The sequence below is a fragment of the Trachemys scripta genome, chromosome 7 (genome assembly GCF_013100865.1).
Source record: "Trachemys scripta elegans isolate TJP31775 chromosome 7, CAS_Tse_1.0, whole genome shotgun sequence".
Lineage (NCBI taxonomy): Eukaryota > Metazoa > Chordata > Testudines > Emydidae > Trachemys > Trachemys scripta.
In genome coordinates, this window is record NC_048304.1 from 76,851,062 (window position 1) to 76,870,615 (window position 19,554).

Consider the following 19,554-nt stretch of genomic DNA (forward strand, 5'->3'; position numbering starts at 1 on the left):
TTAAATGTCTCAAGACCTTGATGTATGAGTTTGCTTTTCCCCTGGCAATGTAGCCCCTGAAGTATTATAGCTCTAGCTTCAGGGGATGCAACTGCTACTCTGGCATCATCAATCTGCTCAGATAGCAGGCGAGGAAACAGAGTATTCGGCCCCTGAGGGAGAAGGGGAGACTCTGAATTGCTCTCCAGTGAGCCCTTCTAAACAAATGAAGGAGCAGCAGTAATTGGGTCTGGAGAGAATGAAGTCCATCCCTCTTCTCTGGAGGAAATGTGTTTTGGTAGGACCCCTCTTTTGAGAGAGTGGAAACGGGAAGAAATTGCATAACCTCAGGTGATTTTGCTCACCGCCAAAAAAAGCTCACCCAAAAGGCACCTGCAAGTCTTGTGCTCAGAGTCTGGAAAGTGTTGTTAAAAAGTATGCAGTGCAAGACTCTGACTTTCCAATAATGGATTTTTGCATGTCAAAATAAAATGTGCAGTGGTTATAGCTGAAGGGCTGTGTTTTCAAAGGGGCTTGTGCCTGTACAGACACCTCCATTTAAGCATACAAATGATGTTTGTGGAGAGAGGTCTGATAGTTATGTTGCTAACTTACTCAATGTGCATGAACAAATAATAGTTAACTTATGCAAATAACTGCATGTGCAAAAGTGACTCACTACTGCAGTGCACTTAACTTGCTTACTTCCCTGGCTGCAGTGGTTAATTACATCTTTCAGTTTGTGGAGTTTGGTCATTTGCAGGTGAGGCACCTGTGAATTGTGTGAATGGGGGCTAGGCTCTGATTTAGATGCTTTAATTTTTTTTTTTTTTGCCCATCATTCCTATATTGTGTGCAGTACTGATCATTAAAAAGCAGTACTCGTTCCCCTGGGATATTTTTACTTTAATTATGTTGACTTAAAAAATCCAACCACTTAAGTTCAATAGAATAATTTAGCATGTGTCTTTTTCAGTCCCCTCTTTTCCCCTCCCTTTTTCTTTTCTTCTATATATTTTCCTATTATATTTTCTAAAACCTATTTAGAATTTGCTATTTATTTTCTTTGCTCTGTTTGTCTCATCTGATTTCTATTATATTTTTCTCCTGTGACTATCTCCCTTTTCTCCTTAGTTTTTCATTTCTATAACACTTTCCAACACTTTTATACATGTGATTTTACATTACTCTTTTAATTTGCATTCCCCCACATATTTATTTTAATTCCATTGCCTGAATTTTTTTTCTCCCCCTCCTCTTCCTCTTTTCTCTGGTCCCTTCCTCTTTTCTCTGGTCCCTTCCTTTTTCTCCCAGCTTATCCCTCCCCACAATGCCAGGGCAAGGACATGATCCATTGAGATGCTAAGCACCCTCCACTCCCATTGACTTCAGTGGCAATGGAGTGTGCTCAGTCCCTTAGTAGCATCAAGAACCAAGTTAGAAAATGTGCCCCAAACACACAAAATCCAATTGTACCTCCTTTTCTGAGCCTAAAGGACTTCCATGGTACTACAGAAGCTAAAGAATAAAGACAAGGAGAATTGCTGGCTCACTGAATTGGCGTGCCCCATCCTCTTTAACACTGAATGGCCATGGATTCCTTCAGAATTATAGTGAAAGCCCTGGACAAGTCAATGCTTACATTCCAGCAGCACAGTGTGTGCAGTGACACAGGAAGTCAGCTGGGCATGTGCCAAAGGGTCATAACAAAGGCCAACAAATAATTTCTATGTCATGAGAAAATCATGACAGCTGGAAAGTGTGCAGTTTGGGTACAGAGTGTGCAGTTTGGGTAACAGAGAGACCTCCTCCACCACCCACAGCCCACCATGATTGGTGGTAGGAAGACTGTGAGGCCTTCTGCAGAGGGGAAGGACATCAGAAGCACTGGGTTCTATGAAGAGTCAGGGGTGCACATTATCTTAATAATACAAATCCCAGACCCGGCTCTGCCTAGTTTTTGCTGGAAACAATGGCTTTTCAGTCTGTTTTCTGCCCCCCAAAGCAGGTTTGTCTGGCTTTTGGCTAGTTGCCAAGGTGGGTGGAGCTGGTGATGACTTTCCCTGTCCGCCAATCACGCTGCTTTCCTGGCTTCAGCAACTCCCCTGTTCTCTAAGGATAGTCTCAGAGAAAGCTAAGGGAGGAGCCTAGGACTGGATGAGCTGATCACAGTCAGCAGGAGAAGGAAAAAGGGAGGGAGAAATGCCCACCAACACCAGCAAACAGAGCAACTGCAGCTGCTAAGCAAAGAGGCCAGCAGCTTTTATTAGGTACTGGGGTGAAGCTTCTGGAGAGGGAAAACTGAAGGAAGAAGAGGAAAGGAAGGCTAGGGAAATGGGAAACTGAGGGACTAAAAGGGGAAGATGGATGAATAGACCAGGGGAACCAAAATGAGGGAGATGGAAGAAGGGGACTGATGAATAGTTGTCAAAATCAAATTGATGGGGGAAGATAATTAATGGATGGAGGAGGAGTGGGGGAAGAACTGATAATGGGAAGGGGTGGATTGATGTATTTGTGTAGGGATAATTGAGGGATGTGGAGGGTGCCAACTTCAGAACTTTAAAATTTGCATATACAATTTTTATGTGCATTTTTCTTAGGCTTTTCCCACTGTCAACGTAGGCAGGTTTTGTCTGGGAAACTCTCAAGTTAATTTATAATAAAATTGTACCCTGTCCCACATCTCCATCCATGCTCAAAGTAATGGAAATAGGTTGGAAACTTTCCTAAAAGCAACATTCAAAGGCAAGTGTTTTCTTCAAATCAACAGGAGAGAGATTTGCTGCATATCAGTTCAAGTTACCCATCTGTTCATAGATATATGGCTGTTTCTGTGGAATAAGTAAGTTTTACTGATTTTTTTAAAAAATTGTTTACTTAATTGTATATGTATGTATGATAGCAGGGGAGAGATTGAGATGGTGCCCTCTTCTGGATGGAAGGCCAGACCTGCTCTCAAATATGTGTCATAAGCCCACACACTGCTATGACTCAATAATATTTTCTTATTTGTATAACTGGCACCAAACCCCAGGAGTTAAACTCTAGGGAACTCCAGATGCTCAAGGACAAGTGTTTTTTTTAACTGGGCCTTGTATTGTACTGGTTAGTGTTTACGTAAAACTTTGTGCACTACTGGATGGAATGTCAGACCTACTCATGTGACCCTTAACTTGAGAGGTAGATGCTTGTATTTTGGAATTTAAGAATATAAATCTTATTCCTCCTTATGATCGTAAAGTTCTTGGTGACCACTGAAGCACTGCAAAATATAGATTAAATAGTACTCCTGAAGTAGTACTGCAGTAGTATATTCAGATATTACCTCAAACACATTTTATTTTTATTTTCAGTATGTCTAATTCACATATATACTTCAATAACAAACATCTTAATCTGATATAGGTCAGTGTGTGTGCATATGCTGTTTGTTTTTGTATTTAAATTCATATTCGAATGCTATATATGTATGATATTGTGTCCTTATTTTGATAGTGTTTACTATTTGAAAAAGTGATTGGCCTCAAACTTATACAAAAAATCATATATACAAGGAACTTTGTATTTCAAATCTTATTTTACTGCATTTGTTCAGCCACGTTGTTTCCGGAATTCATGTCTATGGCTTCTGGAACCAATAAAATGATATTTTAAGGCCTTGTTCTGGAGTTCCAATATGCACAGAGCTTTTAGTGAAGTGAGAGTTCTGAACATAGAATGGCCCTAAATCAGCATAAAGTCATATAATTGAGTAATCTGAAAAAGAAAAACATTCGGGGTCCATAATTATGTGTATACACCTCTACCCGATATAACACGACCCGATATAACAAGAATTCGAATATAACGCAGTAAAGCAGTGCTCCGGGGGACGGACGGACTGCGCACTCCAGCGGATCAAAGCAAGTTCAATATAACGCGGTTTCACCTATAACGCGGTAAGATTTTTTGGCTCCCGAGGACAGCGTTATATCGGGGTAGAGGTGTATTTAATATTTCTAATGAAGCCTTTACCATAGTATTTTAGATATTGTGAGTGATAAGTGAGTCAAAATCTTTGTAACTAGGGGAACCATAGGAATGGATTCTGATTTTTTTAACACTACCTAAACAGGTTTATTTGACAGAGTTTGAATGTTTTATGAATAGCTAACTGTAAACATGCTTTTGTTCATACTTAACATTTCCCTATCTTTAATAGAAACCAACTGGCTCACATGTTTGGGATAGTCTCATTTTCCAGAGCAATATTTTTGAAGCATGGGTTTATGACCCAAATGTGCGTTGAGAATCTGTTGTCCTGGCCTCAACAATTTCCTATGGACCAGCCATTTTCTGTTTTCAGTGTGTGTGTGTGGGGGGGAAATGTTTCTCTCCTTTATGTTTGTGACGATAACATTCTAATGTAAGTAGCTGCGTTAATTAACCTATTAATTAGCCTTGACTATATTTCACTAGGGAATATGCAAGTCATTAAATTTTCAGTAAGAATGTATAAATTACAGGTTTTGATATTTTAAGTGTGAAATTATCACATTTGTATGAATATGAATATAAATACCTACTTTGTCCATAATATGGCATAGGCATTTTTTAGTTTTGTGGGTTTTCTTTTACTGAAGCAATATTAAGATTTCTGCCATAAGTTCACAAAAGGAGTTGCAGATATAAAGCTATGGAAGAAAGAAATTGAGTAGTTCAGTAGTCACAGAAGTAAAATTTTGGTGGCAGGTGGAGTAAAATGGTGGTTAGGCTAACAAGCAGATAACTAACGTTACTACTTAGTGTTAATGGAAATTCCTCTTCAGTTCACTAAATAGTAGCCTGTATTTATGCAACTGGAGGTTTTGAATTCAACCTCTCGATGCATGTTTGTAGTTTAGCTGGTGCTGATGATTAGCTGTGAATTAATAGTGAATTTTTCAGTGCATTTTTGTCTTAACTTTTCTCTGTGTTAAACATTCAAATTCCATACTTCTGGGGCATAGGGGAATCAAGGTGAAAAATTAGTGGGTAGCACAGTAAGAAAGTTCACTTTTCTTATTTTTCTAAGTCAGGATTTTTTCATATGCACTGATGATTAGGCTTAGTGGGATTCAATTTTTATTAAAAATAATTTTGACAGGTAATATTGTTTATTTTAAAGCATTTTTTTTTCAGATTTTATCCTTTTAAATTTTCACAGCTGTGGAAAAAGATGGGTTTTTAATTTTTCCCTGAGTTATATTGATTTCAATTTTTGAAGTAGTGGGGAATTATGGGGGGGTGTCAGACAATGGAGGGGTAGACAATAATTATTTATGACACTAAACTCTGAGATTAAAAATATTAAACCTTTATAATCATTACAAAACAAATGGTCAAAATCACAAGTCAAAATGTACAAGTAAATATCCTTAAATTAAACGCTAATATGTTCTCAAAGAGCATTTTTCTAACGTTGCCTATCTGTAAATGTTGATTGTCATCGATGCAAATATTTTTTCATTGTTTTTTGTATGTGTGGTGAAATTGATGTTTACCAACATTTACCGATAAAATTTAAGCCTTCCAACCCCCACTGATAATAAATATCTACTATTGCATCATCTTAATATTTGCAGTGTGGCCATTTTCCATAAAACAAAATGGACCCAAGGATTAATCCAGTTCTGTCCTGTATGTTTTGCACTCAAGCCCTGTGAATGTTGCAATTTGCTGCTGTCTGTGCATCTTGTCAAAGATTTTTTATTCCCTGACCAAGATCCCTTTAAAGTGTTAATAGTGCTTGGCCCTCCAAAACGATGATGTTGTAGTTGTTCGTGCTGTTATAGATTGATTCTCATGATAACATTGAATTTATGAGAGCGCACTTGTCACTGGGTGACCATCAGTAGCCTGGGTATAGAGTTGGATGAGCAACAGGTAGAAACTTGAGAGGTTCCATTATCAGAAGAAAACTCTTTGTGGGAAGGAATGACAGTGTGTGGGAGTAGAGAGGGTAGTAGGGCTTAATCTGTGCCAGGGCTGAGTCCCAGCACCTCTAGGCTTGGCAGTTCATAGCCCTGACACTTCCGAGCTTGCTGAATCAGTTATGAATGTTAACAAAAATTGCTTGAGCTCCTAATTGATTGAGCCCCAGCACCTCTTTCATTACAAATTAAGCACTGGAGGATAGTCACAAAAATGGGGAAGAGTGTCTGAAGTAGATGGAGGAGGAACTATCTTAGACAGGTAGACAGTTCTCAAAGAGATATTGATCAGAACAGAGAGTTCCTGGTCCAAAACATGTTACCTAAGGACCCATCTCTAAGCGAGCTCATTGCAAGAAGTAGTTTTAGAAACACATTCTAATTGCATTCTTTGTAATTTTCTATCTAGAAAATTGTGTTGGATAACTTTGTAAGTTGTGAAAAGTACCAGATTTATGTGGAATTGATAACTTCCCACATAAGGTTGCCCACTCATATAAGCATGTGAATATTAATGTGGTTCTTACTTTTAATGTCTAGTGTTATTTAAAAATAAAATGTACTAAGCAATTCAGAGCTCAATTTCAAAGAAAAAATTACATACAAACTAAATATAATATTAACAAAACATTGTCAAATGAATTTGACAGCACAGACACGTTTTCTCTGAGGGCTTGAATCATCTGAGAAAAACCACCATAGCGAGCATTATACCATTTTGCTGTGAATATTTTGTGCATGAATTATCTTTTGCTGTGTGCTAGCTTTTGAGAGGAAAAAAATTTTTAAAAACTCATTTGAATGCCTTTTGCCATTTGAGTGGGATTCACATAAAATCCTGCCATCGGCACAATGAAATACTGAGCTTGGTTCTCCGAAAGGCTAGCCAGATTTAGAAAATGGACTGAGATTTATTGAGTGAAATGTTAGCAGCTACCATATTGCTGTATTCCCACATTAACTCTAATATTGGCAAAATCTGCCATACCAGCTGCCCACAGATACACTCTAGTGGCACCTTTGTTGTTCCTTACATCCGCAATTATCATTCTAATCCACTTAACCCTTAAATACTAATACTTTTATGTCTTTGGTTTATTTAACAGAAGTGAGCTGGCTTTCTTAATAAGAAAAAGATAAAAGGTATTGTTAAAATAGACTTAAATCAAGTAAGTCAGGATTTTCAGATTTAAAACAAGCATGAAGTGGTCACTAAAAATATTCTCCTCAAATATGAGCACAAACATTGGGGTAGCTTAATCTTAATTAAAATATCCAGTCATAGTAAATTGAGTCTCTCCCGTTGCTTATATTTTTCCTAAAAATTGTTCTTCCACTAACTAGTTTGTAGGATTGGGGTAATTTACACCTTTTTTATTTTTAAAGGCTTTTTATGGTTCTCATCACTCTAGTCTTTGAACACTTCACAACATTAATGGAGTTATGCTTGCTAAACCAACACTGTGAGATAAGGAATTACTACTAAAATTATGGGAAACTGCTGCAGAATTTAATTAAGGGCTTGATCTTGCACCATTGAAGTCAATGGGAGTTTTGCCTTTGACTATAGCAGGAGCAAAATCAGGCCCTAAGTGACTTGCTTAAGACACAGGAATGTCTGTGGCCGAGCTGGGAAAGAACTCAAAGCTCTTGGAAATTCCTGGGGTTTTTTTAGCATTTCCCCTTCTTCATTTGTAGTGGATTCTTTGCTTTGTTGCACATGTACAACTGCATTGGGGAGTGGGGGGAATGTCTTTCTTTAGTTAGATCCATGCAATCCCATAACTGCCCATGTACTCTTTGCAGAAACCCAGTCTTGAGGGTACACTTTGGACCAATCTGGTATCCCTGTGAAATTGTGCTTCTCAATGACAGCACGTCACCTGTGCTCCAAGATCTGCTTCAGTTTGTGGATTGAATTTAACATGTTGGATATGATCTATAAAGATCAAAATGGCTTAAGACCAACTTGAGAGACCACCTCTCTCTTCAGGCCATACTACCACACTGCAATCAGCAGCCACTGGAGTTGCATTCCCCTGGATGAGAAAGTGATAGTGTTCTCTGTCTGTGGTAGCCCCTCAACTCTGAAATTAGCTTCCTCCCTGGTCCAAAATGGCCTAAATCTATTGACCATCTGTGACACAGATGCTCATTGGTGGTTCACTACTCTGTCAGCAACTCTTGTCAGGGCTGGCCTATTCACTACATCTAACATACTGTTGTCACAATATATTCCCAAAAGGTGGCATGTAATATGTCATTGGAAAACTAATAACTCACTGATCATAATATTCTTGCATGACATATGTACAGTTAGCCCACAAAGGATTATACAGAGGTGCTGGAATTATGATTAAAATGTGTTTAAACCAGGCATGTCAGATTTTTCTAGACAGAGGAACGTGTTTCAGCCTGCTTGAAGATGTGACCAAAGAAAATCACAAATACATGCCAAGCAAACAAAGCCATCAGGTCAGCAAGTAGAGAGAAAGCGATCACTTAACAATCTCAGAGGGGAATGAAGACTGTAGCCCCAGGAATCCTTCCTGCATCTTAAAGTAGGGTCAATGAACTTTCAGAGAGAATTTTCAAAGGTTCACTGGACTATAAAGAGAGGGGCAGAGAGCTGCTGAGTTCTCCGTCACCTGAAGAGACAAGGAAACCCAGCGCCTTAAACTCTGTGGGGATCCTGACTAAAGGTCTACTCAGCCATTACTGTAAAAGGAAGATTGGTGAGGAAACTTCCTTGAACAAAGACAGTAGCTTGTTAACTTTGGTCTTAGCCATTAGAAAACCATTTTTACTTTTGTTTGTAACCCTTTCTGTCTTTATCGCTTATACTTGAACTCGCTAATATTTTGATTAAATAAACTTGTTTTACTTTTCATCTAAACCAGCCAAGTACTTTAACTGAATAGACATGATTGTTTAATTCCAGTCAAGTAACAACCTGCTGTTTCTGTCTCTTTAAAGGAGCAGGGAACTTAACTTCTGTGACTGTTCCAGGAAAGACCTGGACACTGGAGGGAGGGTCGGAGACAGTTCTCAGTAACTGGGCAGTGGAATCCAGGGGGTGACCTGCATGCTTGTGTGTTGGCTGTTGCTGTCTGGGCTTTGAGCACTGCAATGTAGTATGTAAGGCACCCAGAGTTGCAGGGCAGGTGGTGACATAACCCCTTACTGGTCTGGGTTGAACCCCCCAAAAATCAGACATTCGGGGCATGCTGCAAAGGGCATTTGTTTATGGGGACTGCTGAGGAAGTGGCATCTGAGGAATATCAAAAATGGGGAAGAAGAGAGGGGAGTTAAATTTTGTTTTTAAATTTATGGCAGGGATGCATAGATCCTTGGTTTGAATGGAATTAAAGAATGGAATTGCATTAGTATGAAGAAGGGTGGAATTTGGTGTTGGGCATTTACTCTTGTATGACATGAATGCATAGTTACATCCCTGGCATTGTAATTAATATGGGGCACATGAAGACCATGCTATGATGTCACTGTTGGTCAAAATACAATTTTTTTAAAAAGTATTTTTTTCTTTTAATCTGCATCCATCACAATCTCTAGACGTACTCACAACATTGTTAGAAGACAATGAATGATAATTCCAAAATATGTCCAAGTTGATAAATGTCAATTTCTCCAAGACACCACAATTGGAACTGATATCTTTTCCAGATTTTGAACCCTGCCAAACTTTAGGGTTGTAATTCTGTTCCAGTCTTCATTAGAATGCTTTGTGGTGGCAGTGTAACTCTGCAACTGTGCAATAGATTCAATGTATAGTATTCCTCAATGTGGACATCTATTCTTGGCATGAAAAAGGAATAGGCCATGTATAACCATTTTGGCATTTTTGTATATGTACTCAAAGTTGAACAAAATAATTCATTTGCTAAGAATTTGTAAGTTCTATACCTTCTTTAATGGAAGTAATAGATACACTAGTAACTTGGGACATACTCAGAACAATTATCTGGCTCTTTTGGTGTAATAAGAGTTCTGGGATAAGTTTGAATATAATAGGACCAAAGTCTTGAAGCAGACATCCAAATGTGCATTTCTGGAAGTTAGGGTTCTTCTAGCAGTCATAGTCTCTGGTGATTTTTATCTTTTCTTTCATTTTATTCTGGTCTTTTTGTATAAAACATTCATGCAATGTGTTGTCAAATTTCTTGTGTTTACATTTTCATTGTATACTATGTTTAAATCAGTATAGTGTTAATGTTTTAACAAGTATAAATTAATTATTCAAATCAACTTTCAAATATAGTGTCTTCAAAGTACAGGCCTCACTGTAGGGCTTCTTGTTTTTCAAATGCTTTACTTTGTTTCATGCAATTCTGCAAAATGTTAAATAGAATCATAGAAATGTAGGGCTGTAAGAGACCTCAAGAAGTCTTCAAGTCCTACCCCCAGTACTGAGGCAGGACCAAGTAAACCTAGACCATCCTTGTTCAGCATGTTCTTAAAAACCTTCAGGGATGGGGATTCCAGAACCTTCGTAGGAAGTCTATTCCAGAGTTAACGACCCTTACAGCTAGAAAGTTTTTCCTAAAGCTAACCTAAATCACCCTTAGTGCAGATTAAGCCCATTACTTCTTGTCCGACCTTCAGTGGAAATTCAGAACAATTGATCACAGTCCTCTTTATAATAGCCCTTAACATATTTGAAGACTGTTATCAGGTTCCCCACCTCCCCTGTCTTTTCTCAGGACTAAACATGCCCAGTTTTTTTTTTTTATCTTTCCTCACAGGTCAGGTTTTCTAAACCTTTTTATCATTTTTGTTTTTCTCCTTTGGACTCTCTCCAATTTGTCCACTTGTTTCTAAAGTGTGGCACCCAGAATTGGACACAATACTCCAGCTGAGTCCTCACAGTGCTGAGTACAGTGGGAGCATTACCTGCCATGTCTTACATACAACACTCCTGTTAATTTACTCCAAGATGATATTGACTCATATTCAGTTTATGATCTACTATAACCCCCAGATCTTTTTCAGCAGTACTACCACCTAGCCAGTTCCCCATTTTGTAGTTGTGCATTTGATTTTTCCTTCCTAAGTGCAAAATACTTCACTTATCTTTATTGAATTTCATCTTGTTATAACACACCAATTCTCTAATTTGTCAAGGTCCTTTTGAATTTTGATTCTGTCCTCCAACATGTTTGCATCCTCTCCCAGCTTGGTGTCATCTGCAGATTGTTTAAGCATAATCCAAGTCATTAATGAAAATATTGAACCCAGGACCGACTCCTGAGGGACCCCACTAGATACACCCTCCCAGTTTGACCGCGAACCCTTGATAACTATTCCTTTTGAGTACAGTCTTTCAACTAGTTGTGCACCCACCTTATAGTACTTTTCCTCCAGACCACATTTCCCCAAGTTTGCTTACAAGAATGTCATATGGGCCAAATTCTTCTGAGTTTCAACTGTGTAAATCAACTGAAGTCAACTGACTAACTCCAGATTAACACTCTAGTAAGACAGAGCAGAATTTGGCCCCGTGTATCCCTCCTGCCATTTTTTTCAAATCTATGTTCTTTTACTTTTTGTTGCAGTATGTATATCTTCCCAGAAATCATTTATCTAGTTTTACATTCTGTTAAACGGACAAAAAGATAAAGGAAACAACCTCTGCCAAACAATGGAGGGCGAGAGACTATGATTCACTGGTGTGGAAGGAAAAGCAAGAGTTTAAAAAAGCAGAAAAAAAGCAGTGTCCAGCAAAGCAGCATCTTTGATTCTTAACAAGGTAATAACGTCTACAGAGGCATATACTGAGGAGTACCAAACAAAATCAGCCATCCAGTGACCGCCAAATGATACTGCTCTAAAGATGGTGCCTTCAATACAAATAGTTCAACACATTCAAATATTCTTATTGGAGGCATGAATCATCTAGCAAACAGAACCGTCATAAATAAGAGCTCCCATTCACATAAATTCAGTTATTTCCTCAACCAAGCTGCATTTTCAGCCAAAGGAAATATTTGGATAACAATGTCATGCAGCTAGAAGGAAGGATGTGGGGAACCCAACGATATTGCCAATTGTCAGCATAGGTCGTGAAATAATTGAGGTTCAGAATTCAGTGCCTCAAAGCAGTTTTTCAGATTTGAAGCATTACCACTCTGTAACCTTTCTAAGGTTGGCGCCTTAGGCTTAAGTACCTGAATGTCACAAAGAATAAAGATATCTGGACAGCCAACTTATTGCTCATGAAGGAAAACAATTCAGCAAGTGGAAATAGAACTCTGAAGTGATATTCTCTGTAAGCATAGTATGGTTTAAGAGTAATTTTTAATAAGAAAGTCTTCTTTGAGCATAAAGCTATCTCACTAATATTGCTCATGTCTCTTCATTTCTCCTGTTCAATGTCAAATTTGAGAAGAAATGCTTGAAAGTCTAGAGATTTTCTAAAAGACAACTATTTGTCAGCAACATAAACAAAAAATGTTTGTATTAGGAATAAGATTAGAATAGACGTTCCTATGCCGTGGGTTACTCTTTTGTAAGCTCTGTTTTACACTTTTTAAATAAATCATGTTGAATTCACTTGCACTTTTTATACATGGCACCATGGAACCTTGCGAGCAGGTTTGCTCTGCATTCTGTGTTCTTACTAGACTATAGACTCATAGACTTTAAGGTCAGAAGGGATCATTATGATCATCTAGTCTGACCTCCTGCACAACGCAGGCCACAGAATCTCACCCACCCACTCCTGTAACAAACCCCCAACCTATGTCTGTGTTATTGAAGTCCTCAAATTGTGGTTTAAAGACCTCTAGGTGCAGAGAATCCTCCAGCAAGTGACCCATGTCCCACGCTGCAGAGGAAGGCGAAAAACCTCCAGGGCCTCTGCCAATCTGCCCTGGAGGAAAATTCCTTCCTGACCCCTAATATTGCGATCAGTTAAAGCCTGAGCATGTGGACAAGACTCACCAGTCAGCACCCAGGCAAGAATTCTCTGTAGTAACTCAGATCCCACCCCATCTAACATCCCATCTCAGACCATTGGGCATATTTACCTGCTAATAATCAAAGATCAATTAATTGCATCCCGTCCATAAACTTATCAAGCTTAGACTTGAAGCCAGATATGTCTTTTGCCCCCACTACTCCCCTTGGAAGGCTGTTCCAGAACTTCACTCCTCTAATGGTTAGAAACCTTTGTCTAATTTCAAGTCTAAACTTCCTAATGTCCAGTTTATATCCATTTGTTCTTGTATCCACATTGGTACTGAGTTTAAATAATTCCTCTCCCTCCCTGATATTTATCCTTCTGATATATTTATAGAGAGCAATCATATCTCCCCTCAGACATGTGAGGGCAGAATAGGAAACTCGCAATAGTATTGCATGAGCCAATAATTACTAATGATAATTTTGATCGGTCACTATCATAGACTGTGTGATCACATTGGATAATCAGTACAATGGCAAATGTGCCAAATTAGCATTATATATTTCTTAATTGACTGATTCTGCTTTGGTCATCAGTACAGTTCATAGCTATTTTTTTTCATCTGTGAAATAAGAACAAGGAAAAATTTCAAGAGGTTTATCCATTTTTATACTCTTTCATTTTCATTTCTTCTCTTCCTCTTTGGCCATTCTCCAAATCTTTTAGCTTCAGAGCTAATCTGAGAGGATAGAGAGCATATTTGTAGAATTATAATATGTGGATTTGTGGTAACTTTGAAATGTAGCTGAGTTTGGGAGCTTCTCCTATATTCTCCTTGATCTCTGCCTTAACCTTACAAAAATTAAATGAAATATTCCAGTGTTTTAAATTTTCATTAAAAATGAATACAAACAGAAAAACATAGACCAGTTTGTTACAGTTTGAAAGCGCACACGTGTAAGTTTTGCAATTGGGCAACCAATAAAATGAGTCATGAAACACCTCTCAGAATTCTTCTAATAGTCTTTCAGTCTATAATTCAGGAAGGCACAGGACAAGGGTGAAATTTCCCAATTTATTCTTATGTAAGCAGGGTCAGAATGAGCTCTCCCCTGCTATCTGGTGGTGAGCTGTGGAAAAAGACTTCAGGGGCTGATCTCGTTTGCCTGGGCACACCCACCCTGCCTAGGATGATGGCACTGCTTGCCCAAATGGTCACTTTGGCTGCTGTGGGATCCCCAGTCTCTTTGTTATTGGGGCCGGAGTAATAAAGTGTTGTTATCCTGGTCCTGTGGAATCTCCGTCTCTGGAGATATTTAAGAGTAGGTTAGATAAATGTCTATCAGGGATGGTCTAGACAGTATTTGGTCCTGCCATGCGGGCAGGGGACTGGACTCGATGACCTCTCGAGGTCCCTTCCAGTCCTATAATCTATGAATCTATGAATCATGTGAATCAAGGACAGTAGAACTATACTTGGCATTTTAAGCAGCACTCACTAGGCAAAGGACATGGGTTCCAAAGCCCAGTGAATGGAGAGAGGCTGGGAACAAGTATTTATACCTGGTAGTGTGGGTCATTCTGAGGGCCCTAAACACCACTCTGACTCCTCTTCCTCTCTCCACTGTGTAATAAAAGAGCTAATTTTGACTCCATTAGGAGTCTTGTTACATGCTGCAGAGCTGAAATCACTGCTAGCTAGGTCTGAGCATTAGACCTACTTTGGGGAAGTGGTTCTGATGCAAGAGGACTATCCAGGTGCCCCAGTACTGAGGCTCCCCTACTAACAGCTGAAATCACTAAGAGCTGAAATCACTGAGAGCTGTGTTGGGGAGGGAGAGAACGCCCCAGAGAGGCATGGCAATCAGCCGTCGACCCGAGCGGCGGAGCATATAAGATGTTCCCATATCTCGCCCCCTTCCACCTGGGCTGGGAGGTAAACTCTGCAGATGAACTTCTGAACTCTGGGGCTGCACTGACCAAGGACAGAAACTGTGGGAGGGGTGACTTTTGGGTTGCTGGACTCAGGAACCAAAGGGAAAGGACATGGCCCAATCTACTTGGGGGGTGGGTCTTCTGGTTCATGGTTTGCGTTTATAAACCCTAGTTGTGGTGTTTTCCCAATTTAATGCTGAGTTGTTTGTCTCCTATTAATAAAGATTTTTGCTACACTGAGACTCTTTGCTTGCGAGAGGGGAAGTATTGCCTCTTTGAGGCGCACAGGGGTGTGTGTGTAATTTTCCCAGGTAACTTGGGTGGGGGCTTCAAGCTGCCTTTGTATTGTACTGTTGAAAGGGAACCCCTATGTACTGAATCCGGCCCTTGTTGCTGTCAACTCTGCCTGGCAGAAGGGTTACATTTACCTTTGAGAATTTTCTGTCTTAACCTGCCCATTATTCAGAGAATAATTTGCTTAATGCCTTCTGTTTCTGCAAATATTCTTGCCGGCAAACTTCACTAGACTGTATATGAAGAGCAAATACAAAATGGGGCCTGAACACAGCTGAAGTTAATTCACAAAAATCAGTTGAATTTTTGTTGCAGTATTTGCTCACCTCTATTAGGCCTAATCCAAAGTCCATTGAAGTCAATGGAAACACTACTCGTAGTCATCTTAAACTGACTTTTGCAAACAAGGTTAAAAGTCCAGCTTTATGCCTAGTAATAACAGTCATCATGAGGAAGATTCCTTTATGGTTCTGATTCATGCTACATATCTGAAGCTTACAAAATATTAAGATCATTGTTTTTCTTCTGTATCTTCCTCCTGGAAAAACAATTCTCCTCAAATCACTATCTACCACCCCTACCCCTGAATACTGCTTAATCTCTGAGCTGTTCAGCAGCTACACATATACTGGTTTGTTGCCAGTTTATCTGCCTATAGTGACAAAAGAGAGTGGAAAGAAAGATAAGGAAAGAAAGGAATAGAGTGGAAAAGTGATAAATATGGAAGAGAAGGGAGAAAGGGTTTCTCATCATTTTCCCTTTGTTCCTCTAATCCCTTCTCTGATAGCCTCTTCGTTCCATTTTTCCATTTCACTTATTGCGTGTTCTCTTCTCTCTCCTCTCCTCCACTAAGATGTTTAACTTATTTTGAAGTCACCCACTCTGCCCTCATTTTTCCTTTGAGCCTGAACGAGGATGAATGAGCAGTCCTGGATGAAATGCTGCTTCTTCGTAGCAGACAGTCAGAAGCTTGCAGTATGAGATGCTGATTCAGCACATGTGAAGACCTATGGACTTAGTACTATGGCATGACTTTATCAACCGCATGCTAAGGAACTGTCAGTGTGCGCCATTAGGGTTGAGCAGGAGGGACATTTCTCATTAATCCTCTTCCCACCTGAATCCAATCCTAAAACAACCCTTTTCAATTTCCAGCATACAGACTTTTTTTTGTTTAAATTTAGGATGTACATTATAATTTCCTATGAATCACATTTGGTTAACTAAAAACCAGGCTGTGGATTATCTGTGTCTGTACAAAGGAATCTGTGGCAAAATACAATCCTTATTTAATTGCCTCTCTGTATATAGGTAAGGAGATGGATCATTTTTATTTTATTTTATGGATTTATAGGCTTTGGATGCACAGCAGAAAGGACGTTGGGGAAGGCAATATCCACGCTGTATTGAGGCAACAATCCCTCGTTGTTTTGCAGTTCAAACTTTGCACTTTACACATGCCTTTTCCTTGTTATATAATATGAGATTACATAATGGATAACTGTAATTTATGTAATCATTAACCATGTTATACCATAGCTACAATTGGTGAATCGTTATCAAATGCTTGGGGCTAGAAGGGGGGCATGTACGTGCTGGAAACTGATTATGTTTGCTTATGATTCATGAGTAACATTTTGAGGAGAAACGGTAGATTTTTGTCAAATGTCTTCAAACATCTCTGAAAATAGAATCAAATGAAACAGGCAATTCCTTAAATAGTCAGTATATTACATCTAAACTGCATAATCACTTGCAGTCTATTTTTTGTTATTGCCTCGTTTGGGACCTGTTTCAGCACTGTTATGGTAAGAAATGATCACTTGCATGAGTGCTACATTGAAATCAATGGATGTATGTGCTGCTCATTGAGTGAGGATTGTAGGGTTTGGCCATTATGACATTAACACTTGTATTTCATTGTAGCCTACATTGTGAATTGCCTCTGTGAGAGGCATTACAATCCGTGTAAAATTGAGGAACTAAGTTCTCTGACTAGTGCAGCATTTTCCCTGAAAATGGAAACAGTTGCAGATGCTCCCTGATGTTCCTCCCTGTTTCCCTAGGCGAAGCAATGGTGAGTGAGAGAGAACAAAGAAACCCAAGGGGAGAACAAAGTCCTTTTTTTTTTTTTTTTTTTTGAAGGTACCAAGAGAGGCAGAGGTCAGAGGGAGCTCTCTACAGCCTCCCTCTTTCAGCTGTTGTTCTCTGCTGTGGGAGGGAAGAAAAGAGGCAGCAAAGCCTCTGAAAGGTTCCAGAGTACAAAGTGTCTTCTGTGTCTTGAACCTGATCCATGGTTCTTGCTAGCCTACTGAAAAAGAAGAGCTCACTGCTCTGACTATGAACACTGTTTTAACTGCTGTGTCTAGTAGAAGACAACTACCTGCTGTGGTTCAAGGCTCAAGCCTTGACCCAAATGTGGCTCTTCCTGCATGTGCACAGGAAAGGGGACAGGATAGAGAGCCTCTGAATTTGTACAGGACTCAGACAGAGTGTTAGCACTCCTTGTGTATAAAGAGGGGGTGGCTAGCACCGCTTGTAACACACTAAGCCCCAAACAGTGTCCACCTGAGTTGGAATCATAGTCAGTGCCTTGAATCCACATTGCTAGTCACCTGCTGGCATCTGACACTAGCCAGCAGGTGTAGAGAAAGGGAACGGCTGGTTATACCACTTTAAAAAAAAATGTAGTAAGCACTGAGAGATCTTGCCCCAGCTCCCATGCACTGTGAGACACTTGCCCCAGCTCCCATGCACTCCTAGGGCATTTTGTCTGTATCTCCACTTAATAAGCAAAACACGACACGTGGCTTCTACTTAGCCATCTCACCTGTGCAGGCCTCTCGCCCCCACAATGCAGCTACTCTGCTTACAGCTGTGATTAGTGCACAGGTTCCCCCTGCCCACCCCAAATGTATTTCTCAGGCCTCCTGGAGGTAGAGTGTTTAGTGAAGTTGTGGTGTTACTGAAATACAAGACTATACCACAAAGGTCACCATAGTTGTTGATGGGATCTATCTTATTTTGTTAAAGATATTTCTCTTTGAGAATTGTATTATATTTGTCAGAAAATATGCATTAGTAAATGTTGTGATAGCTCCCAGTCCTGGAGTGGCAGAAGAGGGTCTGCATAACCTCCCCCAACCCCACTTCCCACTCTGATTCTGTGAAAAAAACTTCTCTGAGACAGATGACTGTGGGACACCATCTAATGGTACATTCTCTGCATGTACCCTCTCTCCACTTCCCTCAACCACTGTACAAATAGGGCTTATGCTACAGAAATTATTTCTATGCCATAATAATCTTTTGAAAACAGGAATGATGGGCTGCATTGGTTATTACCTGAGCTTATAAAACATGTTTTATCTATCTAGAAGTAATCTTTTCACTTAGAGGCAATGGTGTAATGGAAATTTTGTGACATGGGGTTTTTGTTTGTTTTTTAATTTTGCTAGCTCTTGCTCATTCTCCTTGAGAAGCTGGGGTATGAGATTGGGTATAAATTTGAAAGAGCTAAATGACTTCATAGTGTATCACCATTTCAAGATGAATAAGCATTCAGGAAGACAGCCTGAGGCAAGGGGGAATTGATGTAATATTTGAAAAGCATGGTTTTATAGTTCATAGGAAAATCTCTCTGCGGGAGCATGCCCAGTGCTGACAGTTTTGCCATAGGGTTCCGATAGATCAAATAGTAGGAGAACTCCGCAGCTGGTAAAAGTGGGAAAAATACAAAACCACAATTTTATAATGATTGAACATTGATATGTGGATTTGTCATTGTAGCAAGACTTCCAGGGTCTTTGGAGCTAGGACATAGTACAAAGGCTTAAGGAGAAGGCTGCTCTGCTCAGAAAGCCTGACTTGTTTCAATGACCAGTGCTGACATAGCCAATCCTATAAATCCTGAGGGGGAAAAAATCACTGCATGAAACTCTATGGGAATAGGCCTAATAAGGTACCCTTTCCTGAGGCAAATCTCCTGCTGAAGTCACTAAGAGGTTTATTGTGTGACTAGGGAGTGAGGAGTTGGACCTAAAGAGTAAGGGAGAACTCCAAATATTGTCTGAAATGGTGACCTCGGCTTTAATCACAGTCACAACCACAATACAGTTGTCCATAATTTGTTTTCAATGGGATTTTCCACTGAGTTGCATTCACAGCTCTGTGGAAAACTTGCATAATACTTCCTTCTAGATGTATTACGTTCCTAATTTTAAGGAGCACTGAGAATCTCGAGCCCTATTGTAACTTAACTCCACCACCAGCTCTCATATTTTCCTTGGTCCTGTTAAAAGAACAGAAGTACTTGTAAATTGGTCCTGTTAGGATCTCCCAAAGTGTTTACCTGCTGCTTTTGCCCATAACTTGTTTACAGAGATGAGAGTTGAGGAGTTGAGGGGTAGAGGATTAGGCTCCAGAACCATTCGCCTCCTGTACCCCTCTTGTTTGAGGATGCAGGGTGCC

At 39.6% G+C, this 19,554-nt stretch overlaps 1 protein-coding gene across 1 annotated transcript in view; it reads left to right on the forward strand.

Annotated features, from left to right (window-relative positions):
* Positions 1–2,143: 2,143 nt before the first annotated feature.
* The window catches only part of PHYHIPL (phytanoyl-CoA 2-hydroxylase interacting protein like), a 94,023-nt gene continuing 76,612 nt past the window's right edge, over positions 2,144–19,554 (forward strand). The window contains exons 1-2 of the mRNA XM_034775863.1: positions 2,144–2,249; positions 2,753–2,824. The gene's annotated coding sequence lies outside the window, so the exon portion shown is untranslated. The remainder of the gene's footprint in view (positions 2,250–2,752; positions 2,825–19,554) is intronic.